Source organism: Kogia breviceps, chromosome 14, assembly GCF_026419965.1.
Source record: "Kogia breviceps isolate mKogBre1 chromosome 14, mKogBre1 haplotype 1, whole genome shotgun sequence".
Taxonomy (NCBI): domain Eukaryota; kingdom Metazoa; phylum Chordata; class Mammalia; order Artiodactyla; family Physeteridae; genus Kogia; species Kogia breviceps.
In genome coordinates this window covers 29,229,926-29,254,066 of record NC_081323.1, presented here as the reverse complement: position 1 = coordinate 29,254,066, position 24,141 = coordinate 29,229,926, and the positions used below count along the sequence as shown (strand labels likewise).

At 44.9% G+C, this 24,141-nt stretch overlaps 1 protein-coding gene across 1 annotated transcript in view; it reads right to left on the bottom strand.

Annotated features, from left to right (window-relative positions):
• The window catches only part of RIN2 (Ras and Rab interactor 2), a 229,177-nt gene that overhangs the window by 185,561 nt on the left and 19,475 nt on the right, over window positions 1-24,141 (bottom strand). Inside the window, exon 2 of the mRNA XM_059038842.2 lies at window positions 1,002-1,111. The gene's annotated coding sequence lies outside the window, so the exon portion shown is untranslated. The remainder of the gene's footprint in view (window positions 1-1,001; window positions 1,112-24,141) is intronic.

Sequence of the window (24,141 nt, the reverse complement as noted above, 5' to 3'; positions counted from 1 at the left end):
GTGGGTTTAAATGAGAGAGCACCAAGCAGTGACGATGTTCATCCTCTCCTGAATCTGCTGTGGGGACAGGGCTCCGCGGGGACAGTTCACTTTGTCTGCATTCCACTCGGCAGCGGTAGGGCAGCTCCAAGGCTGGGGGCTGGCGCCATCGGGTCTCTCTCACGTGTCAATGGGGCCCTGGAGGAGCTGTCGGCTGGAACCCCTACTCGGGGCTTTTCCATGGGGCCCATTTGCTCTCACAGGCAGCCCTGCCCGGAGCGTGAGCGCCGGTTGGGAGCCACGTACGCTTTGCTGATCTTGGCTTTGAGGTCACTCAGTGTCACCTCTGCCGCCTTCCCTGTGAAGGTGGTCGCCAAGTCCCACCCAGACTCAAGAGGAGGGAAAGCAGACCTCCTAGCTTGAGGGGACCCGGCAAGGTTCTGGAAGAGCAGCGATACCACCGTGGCCATTTAGGGAAACTATGATCTGCCACGGTGACCTATGCTGACGTCCCTCTGATGCTAAGTCCCTTTCATACAGAGATCTATGATTCCATGAAAAAAAATAAAATAGATGAAAAGCAGGCATGGGGAGAAAGGCAAGTGGGGGATGTATGAGAAGGAGAAAGAGGGATGGGGCCACCATCAGGACCATATGCTCTCAGTAATCAACCAGGTTCTTTGCGCTCCTGGTGGCCCAGCTCTAAGATGAGAATGAAATGAATTAATGCATTAAAGCGCTGGGGCCTGCCACGCAGTTGGCGCTCCATAAAGGTACGCGGTTACAGTTCACGCTCTGGGGCTCCTGAGCTGTCCTCATCTTGGTTGGGCCCTGCAGCCACTGCATGATAACAGAATCCCTCAGGTACCAGGAAACAGGCAAGCATCCTCCCTGATCCTCTGTCAGAGAGAGGTCACATCCACGGCAGCGCACCAAGCCAGAGCACACCGTATCCCCGCAGACTGAGGAACTTGGAAACCAGAGTCCAGGCCGCGGCACACTGGGCTTCAGCTGACACTTACCCTTCACGCCAGCATCTCTCACTCCAGCCCCCACCTGCCCAGCATCCTGGAGGGCTTGAACTGTTATCTTCTCCGGCGGCAGCTCAGAAGTCCACATGTCCTTTATCCATCTGCAACACACAGAATTGGCCACTTAGCATTTGTACGCATTTTTAAAATGCCATGAAAACCACACGGGGACTTGCCCTTCACCTGGCTGGGAGGGGGTGCTGAGAGGTGAGGGCACAGTCATCCTTGGTGTCGGTTCCAGAACCTGTGGATACCAAAACCCACGACGTCCAAGTTCCTGTTATTAAGCTCCATGCCTTGGGCTGGGTTACTCAATAAATATTTATATTTGACTGTACTTGGAGGCCTTTAGTCAAATGCTAACAATCGTTCTCCCCTTTGTGAACACATCGGTGGCTGTGAAGTTTCTTCTCCCAATTAAAATAATTTTTTTAATAAAAAAAATTTTTTTATCTTCACTTTCCAAGGTTCCATGTCTTTTCTCCTGGTTCTCATATCTGGCAAAGTTAGAAGCCAGGCTTTCATTCAGCAAGAATAGCATGCCTCGGGGGAGATAAATTGGGAGATTGGGACTGACATATATACACTACTGTACGTAAAATGGATAACTAATGAGAACCTGCTATATAGCACACAGAATGATGCTACTCAGTGCTCTGCGGTGATCTAAATGGGAAGGAAATCTAAAAAAGAGTGGATACATGTATACATATAGCTGATCCACTTTGCTGTACAGAGGAAACTAACACAACATTGTAAAGCAACTATACTCCAATAAAAATAAAACAAATAAAAAAATTAAAATGGAGGTGTATCTAGTACGTGAATACGATCGGCCTCCATATTGGAAGTTCTGCATCCGCAGATTCAACCCCCTCGGAAAGAAATTTCGAGAAACTGAACCCACGGATGTGGAGGGCAGACTGTACCTCGAAGGGTCTTTTCTTCCTATTTTTATCCCCGTTCCCACCTCTGGGCCAGGCAACGCAAGAGGGGACTTGCTTCACCACAATGTTCTCTACACCCCTGTGCTGATGCTCAGATTTCTAAAACTCCAGATAGACTTCCACGTTAAAAAAGGAACTAATCAGCAAGGATGCTGTCTTCCCCATGAATTCAGGGACAATTTGTTCCTTTCGCCCTTGCATTACCTCAGCTCCAACAATGTAAACAGTCCTGAAACCTTCAAGTCTAAGATTTGGAGATGGGACAGAATATGAAATTCCCAAATGATTCCATTTCTTTTTCTTTTTTCTTAACACCCTCACCTTTTCAGAATTACCTGAGTGCATGAATGCAGCCATCTTGCTTACAAACAAACAGAAAACAATACATAAATGCCAGATCAACGCTCAAGTTTCCTTTAGCAACCTAAATGTCCACTGACAGAGGAATGGATAAAGAAGATGTGGTACATAACTACAACGGAACATCACTCAGTCACAAAAAAGAATGAAATCATGCCATTTGAAGGAACATGGAAGGACCTAGAGATTATCATACCAAGTGAAGTAAGTCAGACAGAGAAGACAAATATGATATGACTTCACTTATTTGTGGAATCTAAACTATGATACAAATGAACTTATTTACAAAACAGACTCACAGACTTTGAAAACAAACTTGTGGTTACCAAAGTGGGGGAGGGATAAATTAGGAGTTCGGGATTAACATACACACACTACCACATACAAAACAGATAATCAACAAGGATCTACTGTATAGCACAGGGAACTCTACTCGATACTCTGTAATAACCTATATGGGAAAAGAATCTGAAAAAGAATAGATACATGTATATGTATAACTGATTCACTTTGCTGTGCACCTAAAACTAACACAACATTGTAAATCAACTATACTCCAATATAAAATAAAAATTAAATTTAAAAAAGCTCAAGTTTCCTCGGACCGTCACCACTAATACCTGCATCCTGCATCCTTGGCACACGTGGACACTGTCAGAACTTGGAAGGATATCTTTCCAGATCAATTCTGTGCAAACATTCAATCTCTCTCTCTCTCTCTCTCTCTCTCTCTCTCTCTCTCTCTCTCTCTCTCACACACACACACACACACACACGTTTCTTTTCTAAATAAATGTTTATGTGTCGTCCTGCACATTGCTTGTTCCATTCTCAGGATGTCTTATCAGGGTTCCTACATCAGTATAAAAGGATGAACTCATCCTTTTTTTTAAAACTCTTTCATCAGTATTGCATGGTCTCACTGCTCCGCCAGGCTGTATAACTGGACACTGACCTCCTTGCCAGCACCTCCCCTGGTACCCTCCCCAGCACATGGCACACATACCCCCTCCTTCATTCCCTGGGTTCACATTTTCTGGCCTGGAATAGCCTCCCTGCCCTATCCATGTACTTGAGAAGACTCAGCTCTAAGGCCTGGAGGCAACATATTTGGTCTTGAATCCCAGTTGAATCTCTCAGACAAGTTACTTAATTGTTACTTACTTGGGTTCCTTCTGTGTAAAGTGGGGTGATTGTAATAGCACCTGCCTCAAAGAGTTGTTCTAAGGATCAAGTACAATAACCATGGAAGGCACAGGCCCGTTTCAGGTTACTTAGCAAATGCTCAATGAATGTTAACCTCCACCCACCATCACCAGCATCAGTCACTGTCATCATCATCCTCACTTTTTTTTTTAATAATAATTTAAATCTCACGTTCCTTCTTAATTCAGATTTTCCTCTGAACCCCTATTTCACATGTAGATAGGGTTACTGAAAAATAATCCCAATAAGCTTCAAGCTCCATTTACATCATTTATAAAGTCTTCTTTTTTTAAAAATTTTTTTCTGTTTTCATGGAAAGGCATTTTATTTTATTTTATTTATTTATTTTTTGTGGTACGCGGGCCTCTCACTGCTGTGGCCTCTCCCGTTGCGGCGCACAGGCTCTGGACGCACAGGCCCAGCGGCCATGGCTCACGGGCCCAGCTGCTCCGCGGCATGTGGGATCCTCCCGGACCAGGGCACGAACCCGTGTCCCCTGCATTGGCAGGTGGATTCTCAACCACTGCGCCACCAGGGAAGCCCAAGGCATTTTATTTTAAATATAGCAGTGTGTACATGTCAAGCCCAAACTCCCAATCCATCCTTCCCCCACCCCTCCCCCCGGCAACCATAAGTTTGTTCTCTATGTCTGTGAGTCTGTTTCTGTTTTGTAAATAAGCTCATTTGTATTATTATTATTATTATTTTAGATTTCACATATAAAGGATATCATATGATATTTGTCTTTCTCTGTCTGACTTACTTCACTTGGTATTATAATCTCCAGGTCCATCCACGTTGCTGCAAATGACATTATTTCATTGTTTTTTATGCTGAGTCATATTCCATTGTATATATGTACCACATCTTTATCCATTCATCTGCTGATGGGCATTTAGGTTGCTTCCACGTCTTGGCTATTGTAAATAGTGCTGCAATGAACATTGGGGTGCAGGAATCTTTTCAAATTAGAGTTTTCATCTTGTCCGGATATATGCCCAGGAGTGGGATTGCTGGATCATATAGTAGTTCTATTTTTAGTTTTCTGAGGAACCTCCATACTGTTCTCCATAGTGGCTGCACCAATTTACATTCCCATCAACCGCATAGGAGGGTTCCCTTTTCTCCACACCCTCTCCAGCATTTATTGTTTATAGATTTTTTGATGATGGCCATTTTGACTGGTGTGAGATGATACCTCACTGTAGTTTTGTTCCATTTCTCTAATAATTAGCGATGTTGAGCATCTTTTCAAGTACCCCTTGGCCATCTGTATGTCTTCTGCCCATTTTTTGATTGGGTTGTTTGTTTTTTTTTTGACAGTGAGCTGCATGAGCTGTTTGTAAATTTTGGAGACTAATCCCTTGTCAGTTGCATCGTTTGCAAATATTGATATTTTCTCCCATTCTGTGGGTTTTTTCATTTTGTTTATGGTTTCCTTTGCTGTGCAGAAGCTTTTGAGTTTAATTAGGTCCCATTTGTTTATTTTTGTCTTTATTCCCATTACACTACACAATGTCTTCTGATCTTTGCTAATAGATCAATAAGAGGTTGGGTTAATTTACTGGCCACTGTATCCAGGTGGGCTGCACAGTCACACAGAGCAAAGGGGCCCAGTGAGGAGAGGAAGCTTATCCTTTCAAGGCACAAAAAAATCCAGTGCTTCCTCCATTATACTGTTTCTATTATAATGTTAATTAAGTATGGACAAATAAAATAACGAGGTATCCATACCTTATTCTCATGAGCTTGTACAATTATAAAGCCAAGCACTATGAAAAATTATATAAGAACAAGAAAGTAACCAATACGATTAGAAGTAACAAGATTAATTTAATGTAAGAGATGATGTTGTTTTGCTGAAACTCGTCCCTTGTGATGTGAGTATAGTGGAGTTGCATCTTCTGTGAGGGAAGGGCTAACAGAAGAGAATCAGTCAAGGGTCACCCTTCAAGGTAAGCTGCTGTATGGAGAGGCACCCACACACAGACCACCTGGGGAAATCGCAGACTCCGAGGGGAAGAGCAGGTGAAACTCCTCACACGATTCAGATGATACCAACCTCTCTTCCACTCTCTGCGTTCTCCTCACCCCAACCCATGTGTCTCTGCCTGAACCTCTGTGAACTTCATCCACTTGCCCCCCTAGACTGCACTTGCCTTCACCTGGGGCAAAGCATCTGTGCCCTCAGCCCCCCTGTTCCCTCCTCCTACCCTCCAACCATTCCAATCTGTGGGAGGACTTGGCCCCAAGGCAAATTAAAGAAACACAAACCAGAGGCAGGACTGAAATTACCTGGCAAGACTTGGCTTCAAGGCTCAACCCCTGCCAGGGTCGCACCCCTGGCTGCACAGCTAAGAAGTTTTAAGCAACAAAGTAAGCCCCATGGCCAGGTCACACCTGAAATCAATTACAGCAGAATTTCTGGGGATGGACCCACACAGTCTTAATTTTCAAAGCCCATTGGGTGATTCCAATGTTGAGTGAAGGTTGAGAACCAGTGATCTAGTGATTAATGGCTTTCAATCTCTTTGGACGTCAGCCCACAGTAATACAGTTCACATCATGACCCAGACCTACACGCACACATACAACACAGAAACAAACATTTTATAAAACAGTACCTAACTCTTACATCCTGATGTTTTCCCATCCATTCACTTTTATGGAAAGCAATGCGGGACATGCCCATTAATGAGTCATAAGCCACTAGTCCACTAGAAGTCATGACCCACAGTTTGATAAACATTGCCTTAGATGACCCAGAATATAGTTAGATGAATTATGAACCATTATCCTTAAAATAAAAACACACTTCAAACATTCCCAAAGAGGATACATGAACCCCTGAGCATAAGTCCACACTTACAGATGCCCATTTTGAAAATCTTTATTATACTCCAATCTCTCATTTGACAAAACAGGAAAGGCCAAACTCGTATGTCCGTCCACTCAGTGTGCACATATGTCTGTGTATGTTCTGCTTTGCCCACTAACCATGATTTCACATCTATATTATCAGGCAGCATTTTGTCTACTTGAAATATCCTGAAGTTATTACACTGTGGACCCCCAAACTCAGAGCTTTTAGAGCTTAATTACACCATTTCAATGTGTGCAGAGGTGCTGGTCTTAATTTTTCCTTCGTCCATATACCCTGGTGCATCGCACAGTATGGAGCATGAAGTAGGCATTTGCATAAATACCTGTTGACTGAGTTTTAGCATTCTGGCATAGATTTCCAACTTGGATTTAACAAAATAGTATACTAGGGAGGCTGATAAACCTATCTGGCCTCACAGAAAAGGGGGTTTGCTATCCCCAGCCATATCTCAATAGTTACCGTGCTCCTAACATCAGGCTATAGTTGTAGGTGGCCGGTGCTCTTGCCACACAAGCAAATTAGAATTCAATGTTGCTTCCAGCACCCATTTTTCACTAATGTCGCTGCATGTTGAAATATTTTAATACATTGAATTAAGTAAAATATATTATTAAAATTCATTTTACCTATTTCTTTTAACATTTTTTAATGTAACTCCTAGAAAATTTAGAATGACATGTGGCTCACATTATATTTCTACTGGACAGCATTTCTCTGTGGAACAGCCCTCAAAGTCTTATGGGCTCCTAGTACTGCTGTCTCCTATGCCTTGGTTGGTGTACTTGCTGTATTCTAAACACACACACACACACAAAGACGCACAGATGTACACAGACACACACACACACAAAGACACACACACAAAAAGACACATACACACAAAGACACGTACATATAAACATACACAGACGTACACAAAGACACACACATACACAAAGACACAGACACAAAGACACAGACACAAAGACACATACAAAGACACACACAGACACACACAGACACAGACACACATATACAAAGACACACACAGAGACACACACACACAAAGACACGTACATATAAATACACACAGACGTACACAAAGACACATACACACACAAAGACACAGACACACATACAGAGACACACACACAAAGACACAGACAGACACAAAGACACATACAAAGACACACACACACAAAGACACAGACACACAGAGACACAGACACACATATACAAAGACACACACACACACAAAGACACACAGATGTACACAAAGACACACAAAGACACACACACAAAGACACGTACATATAAATACACACAGACGTACACAAAGATACAGACACACACACATAGAAACACACAAAGACACATACAAAGACACACACACACACACACACACACACACACACACACACACACACAGGATGCTCAGATGCTCAGCCTAAAACCCCTTACACTCTGCTGCCACCTCCTGCTCCAATCCAGGCTTTCCCTTAAGATCCATCTCAAAATACAGCAGGTCACCGCAGGCACATATGCGGGACCCATGGCACACCAGGCACTACGCCAATTGCTTCCCCCCGACTCCCTTACACCATCACAGCAGCCTCATGAGGCAAGCAGCATTAGAGTCTCAATTTAAAGCAGGACAAAGTGAAGTGAGCTGCTTAGCACCATGAGCTGGTCATGGCAAAACCCAGATCTGCCACCACTGTCCCCACCTTTAACCCCCTTGGTGGCCCTTGCCCCCTCCCCAAGTCTGCTCTGGGTCCCGTGTATCACGTGTCCCTCACTCCTTTGAAGCCTCACTGAACTTGGTTAATACATCTTCGTTTACACGCCTTTCCACAGCATGGATTACTATGTTGTACTATCACGATCTTGATTTTGTCTGATCCACACAATTTCCTCTGAAGACCAGGATGAACTCTGCTCTTGCTGAAGTCTTCATGGAACACGGCACTTTGGGACCTCAGTCAGTGTTTGACTAATATACAGCATATTATATATTTGAATGTCCTCCTCTCACCACCTTCTACAAATAATAAACTTTCGCTGTTGAAAAGGGAATTGGGGACATTGGTGTGGACGCCCGCTGCTGACAGGCGGAACCTAAAAGGGGCGGCAAAGGAGAGCAGCTGGGCGTCTAAGGTCCCCTCCGGCAGGGCCACCTGTGAGGACCTTCTTAGTTTCTCTCGTTCAGCTCATGCTGTCAGGTTGACCCTGTCCTTGATCTTGTCCCTAGAGGGCATCCTGACCCCCACCTACCCAACCACAGAAAACTGCCTGAGAAGAAACTGATGGGAGAGGGAAGGAAGGAAATATGTAAGGAATTAGGACAGTCATTACGGGTATTTCCAACACACGAACATTTCTGGTAAGTCTAGAAGACTCTATCCTTTAGCTATTTTATTGTCTGAGTGGGCACAAAAATAGGTCAGAATGAAGACCCATAGTCGTACCAATAGATAAATCATTCCAAATGCTGGCTTTGCATGAGAATAGTAACATTTCCCAAAAACATCTCCTGTTAACAGTTCTAGGAACATTTATCCCAAAGAATAATTTACTTTTTGGTAATATTAATAGAAGTTACAATACCTATGAAAAATAAGGATTCAAATTTGCTATATATTTTCTCTTCCCTTTCCAAAGACTTTTGTGTAATTGAGAAATTTTAGATTACTTCCAATTACTTTAAAATAGACCTATTAGTTAACGTTCCTCATGCAATGATCTCGGTTTTTCCCTCAGAAGCCAGGTTGCCATGACTTTATGAAATTTTTCTCACTTCCAAGGGAGGGGCATACCTCCTCTCCTGGTGGATCATCTTTTACTCTGATATGTTTTCTTTCAAAGGACAAATCAAGAATTTTGTTGCCCTTTGACAATCCAAACCTTAGCACTGTACTAACTCACTAAATTAGATTCTTTGACCTTTGCTTAAACATGTAAGATTAAATTAAATAAGATCTACAAGATTGTTTTAAATAATTTTCTCGAATAAATAGGTTCACTATTATGGAAACGTCTTCTTAACTTCAGAAATGACCAGCATTTCTAGGAATGCAGATACATCCGTGGTAATTCTGCAACCATTTCTGTTGCTATTCTGCCAGGTAAGGAAAGGGCCAGTAGTTCATTTGTTTATTCACTTTAATAAATATTTGCTGGATTTTGCTCAAGGTCTCAGCTGGACACTGCAGGGACACAAACAGGGTGCTGTTTTTCAATGTGAGCATCTGAAAGAGATGCAGAAGATGTGTGGAGTTTCAATGGGGGAGCAAGAGGAAAGGCATTTTAGAGAAAACCACTCAGCCAAAAGCAGATGTGCCAAGGTCAAAGCATTAGAACACCAGTTGGCCTTGGGAGGACTGGGGATGTGAGGGGACAGGCAGTCCAGGAAAGGGCCCAGACCAAGGGTGGGGCTTCCACTGTACAATGTAAACCTAGGGGAGCCACCGAAGTCTGTGTCGGGGTGGGGTGCTGGAGGTGGAAGGGCCACTTAGGGCAGATAATGAAGACCTGAACCATGAGCTATGACCTTGAACTAGGAAAGACGGTACCGGACACGAGAACTGTTACAGAAGGCAACTGCTGTACATGAGGAAGCTCCAAAAGGGCCCCCGAGAGGACAAGGATGCCGTGAGAAGGAGCTGGTGCAGGCAGATGACGATTATTATATTTTTAGATAAGTTGAGTCTAAGTGGAAAAGTCCAACACTAGTTGAAAAATTAACAGGAATGTGTATTTCTGTTTCAGCATAGAAGTCCCCTCCCCCCAAACCCACATACACAGAGAATGAAGGACAAGTGGTTAACAGCTGCCCTTGTGATCGACAAGGCCAGGGGTCAAGTTTCCTGTGTGGGAAGCAGGCATCCTGACCGCTGAGCTTATTAAAACTAGAGGAATTGAGTGGGTGTGTGATTATTTCACTTTTGGATGAGTTGAGTCTGAGGTTCCAGGGGCAGGCCAGGGGGAATCCAGAGCATGGCCACTGCGCCATTAGGAATGAAATCTCGTTCCAGCCCTCTGTCTGAGGTCACTTCTCTCCATTGTGACCTAGGACAATAGGCAAGTTGCTCACCATGCAGCCAATGTGGGAGCCACCCAACCTTGGGCTTCATCGGAAAGCTCGAGGATGGCACCCATGTTCTCAGTTGCTGCGTTTTTGGAGGGTTACCCCATTCGAGGACAAGGTAAACAGATCTCCCCAGCATTCTCTCCTATCACTTACTTTTGCCAAAAGCAGTAGATATTTAAAGCTCTAAAACTACAAAAAAGAAAACCTCCTGAAAATAACTCAATTCTTTTCCAGTAGAAAGGTCCGTTTGTAAGCTACATCTAGAGACGTTCCGGCTAAAAAATTATCCAAAACAAAACCACTACAAAAGGTATTAGGCATAGTTACTCCTTCTTCAAAACAGTCCTTATTTGTTTAGTCACTGAGGCTCCATTCATTCTAGATACCCATCACTGCATAACAAATCACCACAAGAGTCAGTGGCTTGAAACAGCCATCATTTTATTCTCTCTCTGGTTTCCGAGGGTCTGGAATTCAGGCAGGGCTTGGCTGGGTGGTTCCAGATGAGAGTCTTCAATGTGACTGCAGCCACAGAGAAAGGAGCTGGAGCTGGAATAAAGGGCGGGAGCGGGGTGGGGGGGGCGGGGGGCGGAGAGACAGCTGGCACAGGTGGAGAGTGGCAGGGCATCTTTCTCTTACTTCTTGTAGGTTCAGACCATGCGGTCTCTTCCCATGGACTAGTCTGGGCTTCCTCAGAGCGTGGCAGCCTCCGCATGGTCCAGAGAGCAAGGTGGAGAATGCATCACCTTTTCCAACTCATCCTCAGAAGTAAGGCAGTGTTATTTTTGCCACATTCTACTGGTTACAAGTGAGACTCAAACCTAGCCAGATTCAAAGGGAAGAGATGAGACTTTATCTCTTGATGGGGGGTGGGGTGCGGGTGGGCAAAGAGAACGTGTGACGATGGTGCGTCCATCTTTAGAGAAATGAGCCTCCCCCAGTCTAAGGTTAGCTGTGTACGGCAGATGTCACATACAAGGAAGCCATCGTCATTCTCATTTCCGAGGTATGTAAACCAGGCAAAGCGTTTCTAAGCTGCTTGTCACACAGAGGAGGGGAAGAAACCATCGTATCCTTGTGTTTTAGCCCCTATGCAACTTTAAAGATAATACAACATGTGGAAAGTACTTTGTGAACTTGAAGTTGTCGTGATCATTCAATGCAATTTGGAAACATCTCTGAAAAGTTTGTTACCTCTGAAATTCTGACATATTATCAAGGGAGATGACACTCTCCTTGGCAAGTTTTATCTTCTTAACAAATAGCACTTGGCTTGCCCTTAGAAAGTATTTGGGTATTTCCTAGAGTCTCACTTAATAGAGAACTTGGAAAGTAAAAACCAGCACCAAGACTGGCTTTATAAAGTGTTTCTCATTGGATGAGACAGTAAGTACAGTTGTGGGCAAGGAATGCTTGCCTTGGGCTGCAGTTTAGGAGAGAAAGTGCAACACAGCAGGTGCCAGGTGATTGGTCAGTTTGCTGTCCTCGGAAGGGACGGTCCCAAGGACAACATTACCATCTGCAAACTGAAGCTCACGTCTTCTCCTGGGTTCAGCCAACTCTCATTTCACATCTTCCTGGGTTTTGTCCATTTTAGTTCTGATTTTTTAAATCTTTGATTCAAGGTTGCCATATATAAACATATACATACACAGATATATATATATATATATGACAAATATATGTATGACAACCTTGAATCAAAAACTTTTAAAAGAAAATGCTTATCTCAGGATATTTAATTAACTAATGTTGGAACACTGCCATTTTCTTCTGCTTTGGGGTATGTATGTGTGTTTAGAGAGGGGTGAACATTTAACCCCTGAAACGTTTTGATTCTCAAACTCTTGTTTTCTTCTGATTGCAGCTCTGCGTGCATGTAGCCTGCGGCATTCTGTTCCTTTTATGACAGATTTTCTTTCCTGGACCGGCAGTGAGCCGACACAGACAAGGGACGGGGCCTGGGGTGGCTAACGAGGTTTCTTGATTCAAGGGCGCCCCCTGCTGTTGCTTTGGTGAAGTGCAGTTTCTTTATTGCGTAGTGCATTTCTTGGAGAGGGGGATTCTGATCTCTTTCATCTCCGCAGGACTCCCTCACTGTTCTTTCTCCACATCTTCTCCAAGGGGCAACCTTCTAAGGTTCCCCTTCTGTCTCGAAGCCTCGGGTCCCACACGCATTCCAGTACTTCCACCCAGGATGGGGCTTGTCTTTCTAGGGGTGATGTTTTCTGGGCTAGGTCACCACAGGTTCCCCAGACTCCAGTCCTTTTCTCCACATTTTCTCTGCTATCTCTGCCCACTGCTCCGGACAGGGGTGGGATCCAGAGCTGCCTGGCTGGACTTGGGTGTTTATCTCATTAATCACAGGTAACTTGGAAGTTTGTAGAATTCTGTCTCCTTGAAATATGGGTGGCATCTGTAAACAATGGTTTTCTTTGCTCTATTTGTTGATTTGGGTTATTTTGGGGGAAGTTAGGCAAAGATATTTGGACCTAAGCAACCAGTATTCTATTGTAACTCAGAGCTCTGTATGTCGAAATGCCATTTACTGCATTAAATATGTCCGTTCTACCCAAACCTACATACTCTTCACAATACAAGAATGTCTCAGCCTAGCAGTATAGGTAACTTTTTAAACAAGGAACGTTTTGTCGTCACTAGCATGCCTTCACACAAGCACCCACGAAACCAACTGTTTAAAAGACTTTCTGACAACTAAAGCAGACTGGAGCAAAAATTCTTAAATATCATCAGCTGTCACCAAAACATCCCAACTTGCCCCGACCAAATCAGCAGAGGGCAGAGCCCCTGACACCATCTGCCACCCTGAATGAAACCTCAGGTAGCAGAAGTCATTGGGAAAGCCACATCTGGGTTTCAAGCTGCCCTGGGATATTCAAGTTTCCGCCTAAATTCAGATAATCCTCGGGGTTGGAGGAGGGCGCTCCCGGCCTCGGTGCCAGCCCGGTTCAGACACACCCTGCAGGAGACGCTGTCCCCCCAGCACTGGAGGATATCTGTGGCTGGGGGAGAGGAGGACAGGCCCTCCCTTGGGGCACGGCAGGCTTGAGGGCTGGGAATGCCCCCCCCACCGCCAAACAGCCCCCATTCAGGCCTGCTGGGAGCAGGCATCGGAATCCTGGACACCCCCAGCACTCACCCTCAGCAGGGTGACCGAGTCAGGTTGACACCGACCTTGTCCGCAGGCTGATTTGAGAGGTCACACACCCTGGATCGGCTGCCTCCCAGCTCCCCCGCTCCCCTCCTGGTGTTTCCTAGGGTTCCCCGGCCCCAACACCCCCCTCCCCCGATGAGTCACTTACACTCGGATCTCTGCTCAGGGCCCGCTTCTAGAGGCACCTGGAGTGAGGCAGCCTCCTGGGGGGGCCTCTCCTCCAGCCTCCCAGAGCCTCCAGTGGGACAGTCATCGTCCAGGTCAGAGCAAGGCAGGCGGCCCCAAACAGGCCGAGAAGGACAGGGGTCGTGGGTGCAATGCCGCCGCCCCCCCCCCCCCGCCCCGTCTGGTCGGCTCCCGAGCAGGTCCCGATGGGAGTGCCGTTCAAGTCTGGGCCACTGGTGGGGCTGCGGCTGAGTATTTAATGGGCGGGTGGTGAGGAGGACCTTCGGCTTTCTCTGACCCAGGCGTGCAGACACAGCAACGTCTCTGTAAATATTTGTGGGAGGGAGGAGTTCAGCGTGAGGGAACCGCACTAACGTAAACCCTGTTCACCGCGGAAGCCTCTTCCAGCCAACACAGGGGAACATTTGCCGTTTCCTGATGCAACAGAGAAATCAGGGCAGCAGGCGGAGCTGGAGTTGAATTCGACAGAATCCCTCCCGCTGCCACGGTGGGGCTCTGAAAACCCGACACCGACCCCCAGCATCCTCTCTGCGGCAAATTCTTGGGTGAGGTCGCATGTGGAAGGAGCTGTCATTTGCGGAGACGTGGCCACGGCTCACGGGCGCCTCCCCAGCCCCTCACTCTGCCACAAGGCTGGCGGGCGCTGCACGTCCCCACCCCACCCCTTACAGGCAGGAGCTGGCGTCCCAGAATCCAGGTGTGCAGTGGAGCCCACGAAATACTCATTGAGGGGCTGAGATCAATGCACCTGTTCACCAGGTAGGGCCCACCTTAGTGATTCAGACAAGGACAATCCACCTGGGTCCTGTTTCAGAAGCGGCCACGCAAAGCTCATGTCCTACCCAGGAGCAAGGGAAGCATTTTGAACGCAGGAGAGAAAGATGAACATTTACACACAAGATCACCGCCGTTTTGAATTCTTGGAGAGATCAGTTCATCAAATCAACAGTTATTTTAAAATTTCATTATTTTACAATAATCAACATTTTAAAATACACATTTCATGCCTGGCATGGGGTTAGATGCTGGGCACACGGCCGGGAACAGGCAGGCTCCAGCTGGACCCTTCCCTCAAGGAGCTTTGTGAGAAAGGCCACTCTAGTGCCATCAATCCACTGAATATTTTATGACTAATTCTCCTGTAAATATCTACTTTGTCTAATGTGGGTCTGTGGGATCTGGTCACAGAGCCCAGATAAGGAACCCCTAACCATTTAGGCGTTAAAACCTCAAAGAATTACACAGGGCTTTATTTAAAATGTGTTCTAAATCACTCTCCCTTAAGTAAGAAGCCTGTCAGGAGAAACGTCAACATCTCTGGGATGATCTGGGACCTTGATCATGGGACCTTTGAAGGTCAACAACCTTCAGTGCATATGTCTGCATGAAGGCTTTGCACCCTTCACTGTGAGGGGCATTGTAAGTGCAAGCACAGGTTAGGGAGGCTGGCCGCAGATTTCCACCTGGATACACCTTTCCTGGAAAAAACAAAACCAAGTAGCACACCAACCTCCTCTGTTGGCATCTGCCTCGTGTCAAAGCAAGGTGAAGGGGGATGTGGAAGCAGGATTTCCAGGTGATGCAACACTGCTGCTTTTCTAAACAGATCCCCGAAGCCAGGACACGAGTTTCCCCAACCTCACCTGTTCAAAGTCACAGTCGGTGCTCTCTCTCTTGCGCTCTATGATTATACCTAGCAGTATAATAAGTAGGTGATCCAACAGCACTGCATCCAGCACAGCAGCCCCTGTGGCAGAAGCCATGGCTGCTCCCCAAGCACCCACGTGCCCCGTCTATTTCTCAGACCTTCTTGCATCTGGGGAGTCTATGGGATTGGGTTCTGTCCAGCTAAATAGAGGTGGTAGTTACGTGTGTCCCTCTTAGACGTGGGATTTAACCATCCCAGTCTGCAGCCCCTTCGCCCCTCCGGCTGTGACCTTGTAACTGTGTGTTCCTGATGACTTGCTGCAGTAAAGAACAGCCCGGGGCACTGAGCCCCGACCTGCAGAAGAGCCAGAAGAGCCGTCCAACACGCACTGCCAGACATACACCTTTATGTGTTAAGCTCCGAAAGTTTGGGGTTTATTTACTAACCTCTCCAAACAAACGCAACCATCCGGTCAGGCTGTGGCTGCCCTGCGTCTCCCTGTTACTGGGAAACCTGGCATAAAATGCACGGAGGCCCTGCCCCCCATTCAGGACCTCCATTATCGTCCTCACTGTCCATCAGACTGAACTGTTAACGCACGCGTAACTCTAATTCTCTCTTCTGTGACAGGGGCTGTTCTTAGCCCCATTTCACATATGAAGAAACTGGGGCTCAGAGACGTTCGTTCATTCGCCTCGATACGCACAGCTAGTGAGTGAGGCCCCGTGGCTTTACGGCACACGCTCTTGTTCACCACACAGCACTGCCTCTCCGCCAGCCTCTTGTTTCAGCCCCAGCCATCTCCTGGAGGTTGCATGCTTCACCTAACTGCATTGCTCCACGGGGGTCCCACGGTGACACCCCTGTCCACACTTGGTTTGACCTGAGATTTATGACACCCTAGGTTCAGAGGCGGGCAGGGCACGGGATGTCTCAGAAAAGAATGAAACACCATGGCCCCCTGTGATTGGACATTTTGGGAGACAGTGCTTCTTCAAAACCCAGAAATTCATGACCGTGATGGGAAGCTATCTCTGCAAACAGCCCTGGGAAACGACTGCTTCCAGGTTATTTTAATGCCTTCCTTTGAACAGAGCCCCAATTATATAGCTGCCTCCACGATAGATGAAGTTTCTCAAGAAATATCTTCTCCATTACCAACTCATGCTCTGAATCACATTCCACTCTGGCCCAAGAATTCCATCAATGAGCTTTGGTGTTTTATATTTTCATCTCTGAATTTTTCAGAATTGTTCTAATTGTGTATAAGTAGATAGTACCTTTGTAATCAGAAATGAAAGCTATTATCTATTAAAGAGGCGCTCACAGGGAGGAGAAAGACTCAACTATTACACCAGCCGTAACAGCATTTTTTTAGGGCAAATATTCGGACTCCCCAAGTGGAGTGGGTTTTGCTGGGCTTGGGCTGACTTGAGATTTGGTGTCTTCTTTCCCTCAAGGCACAAATATGCTGGTACCGATCGAAACCAAATCAACCGCACTGACTTGAGCTCTGTAAGCAATAGCTGTGATACTTTTAGAAGTGTGGTGTGGCTGCACGGTCTCAGCAGCAAAGGTTTTATTTTAGAAAATCTCTTAAGTGTTCAGGTTTGTAAATATACTCCAATTTCTAACTTTTGGATCTGGGGATGCTTACTTATCTGAGGCACTCGGCTTGGCTACAGTTTGACAAACGTGGCCAAAATGAATGTTTTTCTTCCTGGAAGGCATCACGGGTCCTGGGATTTGGAATCACATTCCTCACTCAAATCCCGGCTTCCGTATCTTCTCACCTTGGGATCCCAAGCCAGTGAATTACACCCGCCTGAAGTTCAGTTCTGCTGATCCATGAAGAGTGGGAAGTAACAGCTCACCCCAGGATGTAGTAAGAATGGGCTGAGCTGACATCGGTGGCACGTCCAGCCCAGGGCCTGGCCCAGAGAAGCTGCCCCATGAGCTAGCTGCCCACTCCGGCCCTCCTCCCTTCCACACTGGCCGGGGGCCAGCCACGCTCAGAAGTGAGCATCTGAAAAAACAAGCCAGAAGTTTCCTTCAACACTGTTCCTCAGCATCTGGTTTCGCTGACAGTGTGCTTGTTTGATCTCTATCACAGTCCTTCAGCTTAATGACTGGAAGACTCAGTAACATAACCAGAAGTGCCCTTAGCTGCAGGGCAGCACACGATGGAGAGTAACTACTGTTGTTATTATTATTGTGAAGATCACTTTTATCTGGGCTTTGAATGCCTGGTCTCGCTTTGACACACAAGATGCAGCATTCGTCTTGTAGAACTGGCTGATGTAGTGAGAACTGAGCCAGAAATCAGACACCCTCCCCGTCCGCACTGCAATCCCCTCCCGGGCCCGACACTGCTTCTTTGGACACAGAATTGCAAAGAACATCACCAGGCAGGTCTCCTCGTACCGCTTCGCAGTGACCCAAGTGGATAGATCCTCCGAAATACTGCCATTAGCATTCTCACAGGGTCAGCTGCATGGCCCTTTCTTTCTTTTAATTAAAAAAAAAATTTTTGTCTGAGTTGGTCAGACAAATTTTGGTCATCGTTGTTGTGCGTGGGCTTTCTCCAGTTGCGACGAGTGGGGGCTACTCTTCGTTGCAGTGCGCGGGCTTCTCATTGCGGTGGCTTATCTTGCTGCGGAGCATGGGCTCTAGGTGCGTGGGCTTCAGTAGTTGCAGCGCGCGGGCTCAGTCGTTGTGGCTCGTGGGCTCAGTATTTGTGGCACACGGGCTTAGTTGCTCCATGGCACGTGGGATCTTCCCGGACCAGGGCTCGAACCCGTGTCCCCTGCACCAGCAGGCAGATTCTTAACCACTGTGCCACCAGGGAAGTACCCTGTCTTCTCTTTTAAGTTACTTTTAATTTTCTCTTGGGTATTCGTACCTTTTGACTTAATATGCTCCCCAATCCAAATTCTACTCATTGTAGTGTTCCCCAATTCAAGATCCAGCTGGTCTTCGAGGAACCCTGGAGTCGTGGGAAAGTTCGGAAGCTTGGGCCACCATCCCAGACACTAACGAGGCAGCTCTGTGGCTTCTCTGGGCCTCAGTTTCCTTCCTTGCACCCCAAGGGGCTCGAGGCTCTCCCAGCATCTGCTCTGTGTTTGGGATGTGGCATGGGAAGTCCGCTCCTGGTTTCAAATCTTGGCTCTGGCCTCACTTAAAAACTCTGTGACTTGGGACAAGCTTACTTAACTTCTCAGAGCCTCTGTTTACCCATCTGTAAAATGGGACCAAGGAGCTTACTTCACAAACTATGTGGGGACCCTGAATGGTATGAAGTAGAGAAGGTTCCCAGCACAGTGGGAACTATTTTTCTTTTAATCACAGACTTTAAAAAAATTCTCATCAAAAGAGCTCTATTCAACTTAAGACATGTTTTTTATAAATCATAACCACTCTTGGACAAACCCATAAAAAGATAACTAAGAGCAAAATCAGTTCTTTAAGGTCTCAGAGTCCAGCTCCTCTGGATCACTGTTTTACTCAAGCTTTTTTCAGGTGACATTGTCCTCTGTGATGTCAAGAGCAAAAATAGCAAAGATGATGCTGTTTCGTTTTCTGGTTTCTGGGGGGGTTTTTTGTTTTTTGTTTTTTACTTATTTAATTTGAAAAAATTAGAAAAAGATGTTTGAAATTAGAGCAGGTAACACATGGGAAGCAACAAACTAAAAAGAAAAATCCAAATAGGTAAAAACAACTCAGTCATAAAAGTACAATTTACAATCTCTCATATCTCATAAAAACAAACAAAAACACGAAATGTCTTTCCTGCTAGATTAGACTGCTTTCTCTCCAGAAAGGGGACAAAAAGCAACTAGTGATGTGAGATTAAAATCAAACATAACTGTTATTCACCCCAGCAACATCTAAATAAATGGCCCACAGGTCCTCAAACGTGAAGTGTGTGAGCTGTAAGAACCTGGACACATAATTTAACTTTTCTAGGACTTGGTGTTCCCCTTCTGTAAAGTTAGGTGCTAGGATTCAACGATTTTTAGGGTCTTTTGTTATCTAAAGTTCTTTGTCTACATAAATGCTTATGCAAATTTAATTCACCATCTTGTCTGAACACAAATACTGCACCTGTTGTATAACACCTGTCAAGGAAGCATGTTCATGTTGATAATTTATAAATTTGTAAATGCCCAAGGGCAATAATACCCCTTGCATTTCTAAAGTTATCACTTCTGTATCAGGAGACTTTATTTTTCCTTTCCAAACAAATAAAACTCTATTCAGCTAGACCTCAAACAGAGACATGATTTTTTTCTTTTCCATTGAAAATATAGCTTCTATAGCATTATTTGCTTTTCTGGGAATTTCACTAGATTTGGAGGAAAATGACACCCCATAGGACTGGCGTGTAGCATGTGTCAATTGTAATCAGAGGTCCCAAGTCTCTCAATATTCAATTAAGTTTTTGTTTCTAAGAGTGAAATCTGACTTTAAAAAACCAGCAAAGTAAAAGCCCAGAGATGCCACAAAGCAAGGCTTTGCTCCCTCTGAGCATTTTGGGGTTTTTTTCCACAGTATTTTTTAATTCTTGTGGAATGAAAACTGCACCAGAGCCATGAAAGAGTTCATGTAAACAGGAAATCCCCCTCATCACAAAGAAGGTTGATTCTCAGCTGGAAACAAATATAAAGTTAGAGAAAAATATTGGTGAATGTTTCTTCCATGAGTCAAGATGGCTCCAGTTTACTTGAGGGTTTAGTTTAAAATCGTCATTTTCTGGAAACTCCAGGCTATGTTGGGGGGCGGTGTCAAATCTAATCAACAATTTATAAAAGCCTGTTTAATCACTGTGGTGTCATTTTATGGTAACTGGAGTGTGGGATTTAAAACTTCCTGTGTGGAGGAAAAAATGTGAAGAAAGCAGAGCTCAGGTTCCAAACAACCTTTTCCTCAGTGAGACTGGGGCTACCCTACCCTGGCTCTCCACTGGGGCAAAGACCCCAGCAGACAGATGAGCAGGGAGCCACAGGCAGAAGGGGCCCTGGTGGAGTGGGGATGGGGAAGGGGTCCCCTGGGCTTAGAGGGGAAGGAGCTTGTATGGACCAGGCCACCAGTAGTTGGTGTAACCCCACTCCTGGGGGCACGGCTCAGCCACACACTTATTCCCCATTTCCTTGTGTTTCCCTTAGCAATGCCCATCAGCATCCTTCCTTTCCCTGCCTCACCAGGATTTCCACAGCCTCTGCCTGCATCCTCAGCCCCTTTAAAGGCTTCACATTCAAACAGAATGAAAAAACAAACAAAAATCCAAAACACTTTGCTGTTAATGATGGAGAAGGATTAAAGGATGGAGGAGAATTAAAAAACACTCCCTCCTGTTTTTAGGAGCAGAAATAAGACAAGGACACCCACTTTCACCACTTCTATTCAACACAGTACTGGAAGCCCTAGCCAGAGCATTAGGCAAGAAAGAGATATAAAAGGTATCCAAATTGGAAAGAAAAGAAGAGTTATCTCTGTTTACAGATGACATGATCTTATATGTCAGAAAATCCTAAAGATTCTGCAAACAATTAGAACTAATAAAAGAATTCAGCAAAGTTGCAGGATACAAAACCAACACACAAAATCAGTTGCAGTTCTATACATTTAAAATGAACAGTACAAAAAGGAAATTAAGAAAACAATTCCATTTATAACCACATTAAAAAGAATATAATACGTAGGAATAAATTTAAATTTTGCCAAGGAGGCAAAAGACATACACTGAACACTACAAAATGTTGCTGACAGAAATTAAAGAAGACCCAAATAAATAGGAAGACATTCAGCGTTTATGGATTGGAAGATTTATATTGTTAGGATGTCAATACTAACCAGATGTAATGTAATCCCTAGCAAAATACCAACACCATGTTTTCTTTTGCAAAAATTGAAAAATTCATATAGAATCTCCAGAAACCCTGAATAGCCAAAACAATCTTGAAAAAGAAGAACAAATTTGGAAGACTCACATTTCCTAATTTCAAAACTTACTGAAAAGCTACAGTAATCAAAACAATGTGGTATTGGCATAAAGACAGACAAAAAGACCCACAGATTAGAACAGAAAGCCCAAAAATAAACCCATGCATATATGGTGAAATAATTTTCAATAAGAGTGCCAAGACCATTCAATGAGGAGAGGACAGTCTTTCCAACAAATGGTGCTAGGAAAAATGGATATCCACATGCAAAAGAACGCAGCTGGTCCCTTAACTCATACCGTATACAAAAATTAAAACAGATCAAAGACCGAAGTGTAAAAGCTAAAACTATAAAACTCTTGTAAGAAAATATAGGAGAAAAACTTTAAGACATTGTATCTGGCAATGATTTCTTGGTACGACTCCGGAAGCAGACAACAGAAAAAAAAAAAAAAGATAAATTGGACTACATCACAATTAAAAAACATGTGTGCCTGAAAGGACACAAACAATTGAGTGAAAAGGCAGCCCACAGAACGGGAGAAAATATTTACAAAGCATGTATCTGATAAAGGATTAATATCCAGAATATAGACTGAACTTCTACAATCTGACAACAAAAACAAACTAGATTTAAAAATTGTCAAAAGACTTCAGTAAAAATTTCTCCAAAGAAGATACACAAGTGACCAACAAGCAAATAAAAAGATGCTCCACATAAGTAACCATTAGAGAAAGGCAAATCAAAACCACAATGAGATACTATGTTGTACCCATTAGGATGACTATTACCCAGAAAAACCACACACACACACACACACACAAAAAAAAAAACCAAAATAACAAGTGTTAGCGAAGATGTGGAGAAATCAGAACCCTTGTGAACTCTTGATGGGAATGCAAAATGGTGCAGCTGCTATGGAAAACAGTATGGCAGTTCCTCAAGAAATTAAAAATAGAATTACCATATGATGTAGCAATTCCACTTCTGGGTATACAGTCCTAAAAACTGAAAACAAATATCTCTTTCAAAGAGATATTTTAACTTGCATGTTCAGAGAAGCATTATTTACAATAGTCAAAAGGCAGAAGAGAGGGGCTTCCTTGGTGGTGCAGTGGTTGAGAGTCCGCCTGCCGATGCAGGGGACACGGGTTCGTGCCCTGGTTCGGGAAGATCCCACATACCGCGGAGCGGCTGGGCCCGTGAGCCATGGCCACTGAGCCTGTGCGTCCAGAGCCTGTGCTCCACAACAGGAGAGGCCACAACAGTGAGAGGCCTGCGTACCACAAAAAAAAAAAAAAAAAAAAAAAAAAAAGGCAGAAGCAACCCAAGTGTCCACTGACAGATTAACAGATAAACTGTGGTATTACATGCAATGGAATATTATTCAGCCTTAAAAAGGAAGGAAATTCTGCCATGTACTACAATATGGTTGAACCTTGAGAACATTATGCTAAGTGAAATAAGCCAGTATTTCATGTGGTAAATACGTAGCATTTATGCTGTATGAAATAAGCCAATACACAAGACAAATACTGTATGATTTACTTATGTGAAGCATCTAGAGTTGTGGAAATCAGAGACAACAAATCAGAGTGGAGTGGTGGTTGTCAGGATCTGGAGAGAGAAGGATGGAGAGTTACTGTTTAGTGGGTATTTCCGTTCGGAAAGATGAGAAGAGTTCTGTGGATGGAAGGTGGGGATGGATGTACAGCAATCTGAAAATACTTCATGTTGCTGAACTGTACCCTTAAAATGGTGAAGGTGGTAAATTTTGTTATATTTTACAATTAAAATAGAAGGGAAAAAAACTATAACCAATCTATTAGTTGAAATTCTTTCTTTGTTAAAGAATTTGATGGTCCACCAGCAATACAGCCTTACAAATAAGAGAGAAGATAGTTAAAGGTGGGGTGGGGCGGTACATGTGCCATCACACCTCCACTGCTGCCCTTCACCCCTTTTCCTATTTCATCAACTCACTGCATAGGAATTATTGGTAGACTTGAGGGCACAGAAAGGATGGAGGTTTGAGAATGCCTGGGAAAGTGTTTAACGAACTCTAAACGTCACAAAAATATTTGTGTTAAGTATTTCTATTTCAGGGGGAAATTGTGAAACCAGATTTCCTGAGCATTTCTCTACAGCTGTGGCAGGAGCCGAGCTGGAGGCTCGGACAAGGGAGGGTGGGGGGAACACAGGTTCCTGGATGCACCGAGTCCCACACCCACCTGCACGATGGTGGGTCACGTGATGGAAAGTTCCTCAGTCTGCTGACTCGGAGAATCGGGCTCTGTCCATGGATACACCTGGGGCCAAACCGTTCCAGCCCTGATTAGCTTGACCTTGAGCAGGTCAGTCATGCTGTCCAAGCCTCCATCTTCCCAGTGTCAAATGGGCATAGGAAGACTACCCATCTTCAGGATTGGTGCAAGCACTTGAAAAGACAGTGCATGGACTGTGCGGGGTACGAGATATGCACAGACTCAATAAAGGTCAGCTCTCACCACGATGCCTAGTTCAGTCAGCCCTCAGGACTCTATCGACAAAATCAAGTGGTCTCTTCAGCCCCAAGGCCCTTCTCTATCAGACTCAGAAACCGTGTGTTAGAGGGCGCCAGATGAGTCCCAACTATCAGAGGGGCTCTGTCTGCGGGGAAGATAAGCAGTTAAGAGAAATGAACCAGCAGCAACCCTTCAGCTGCAACATTTTC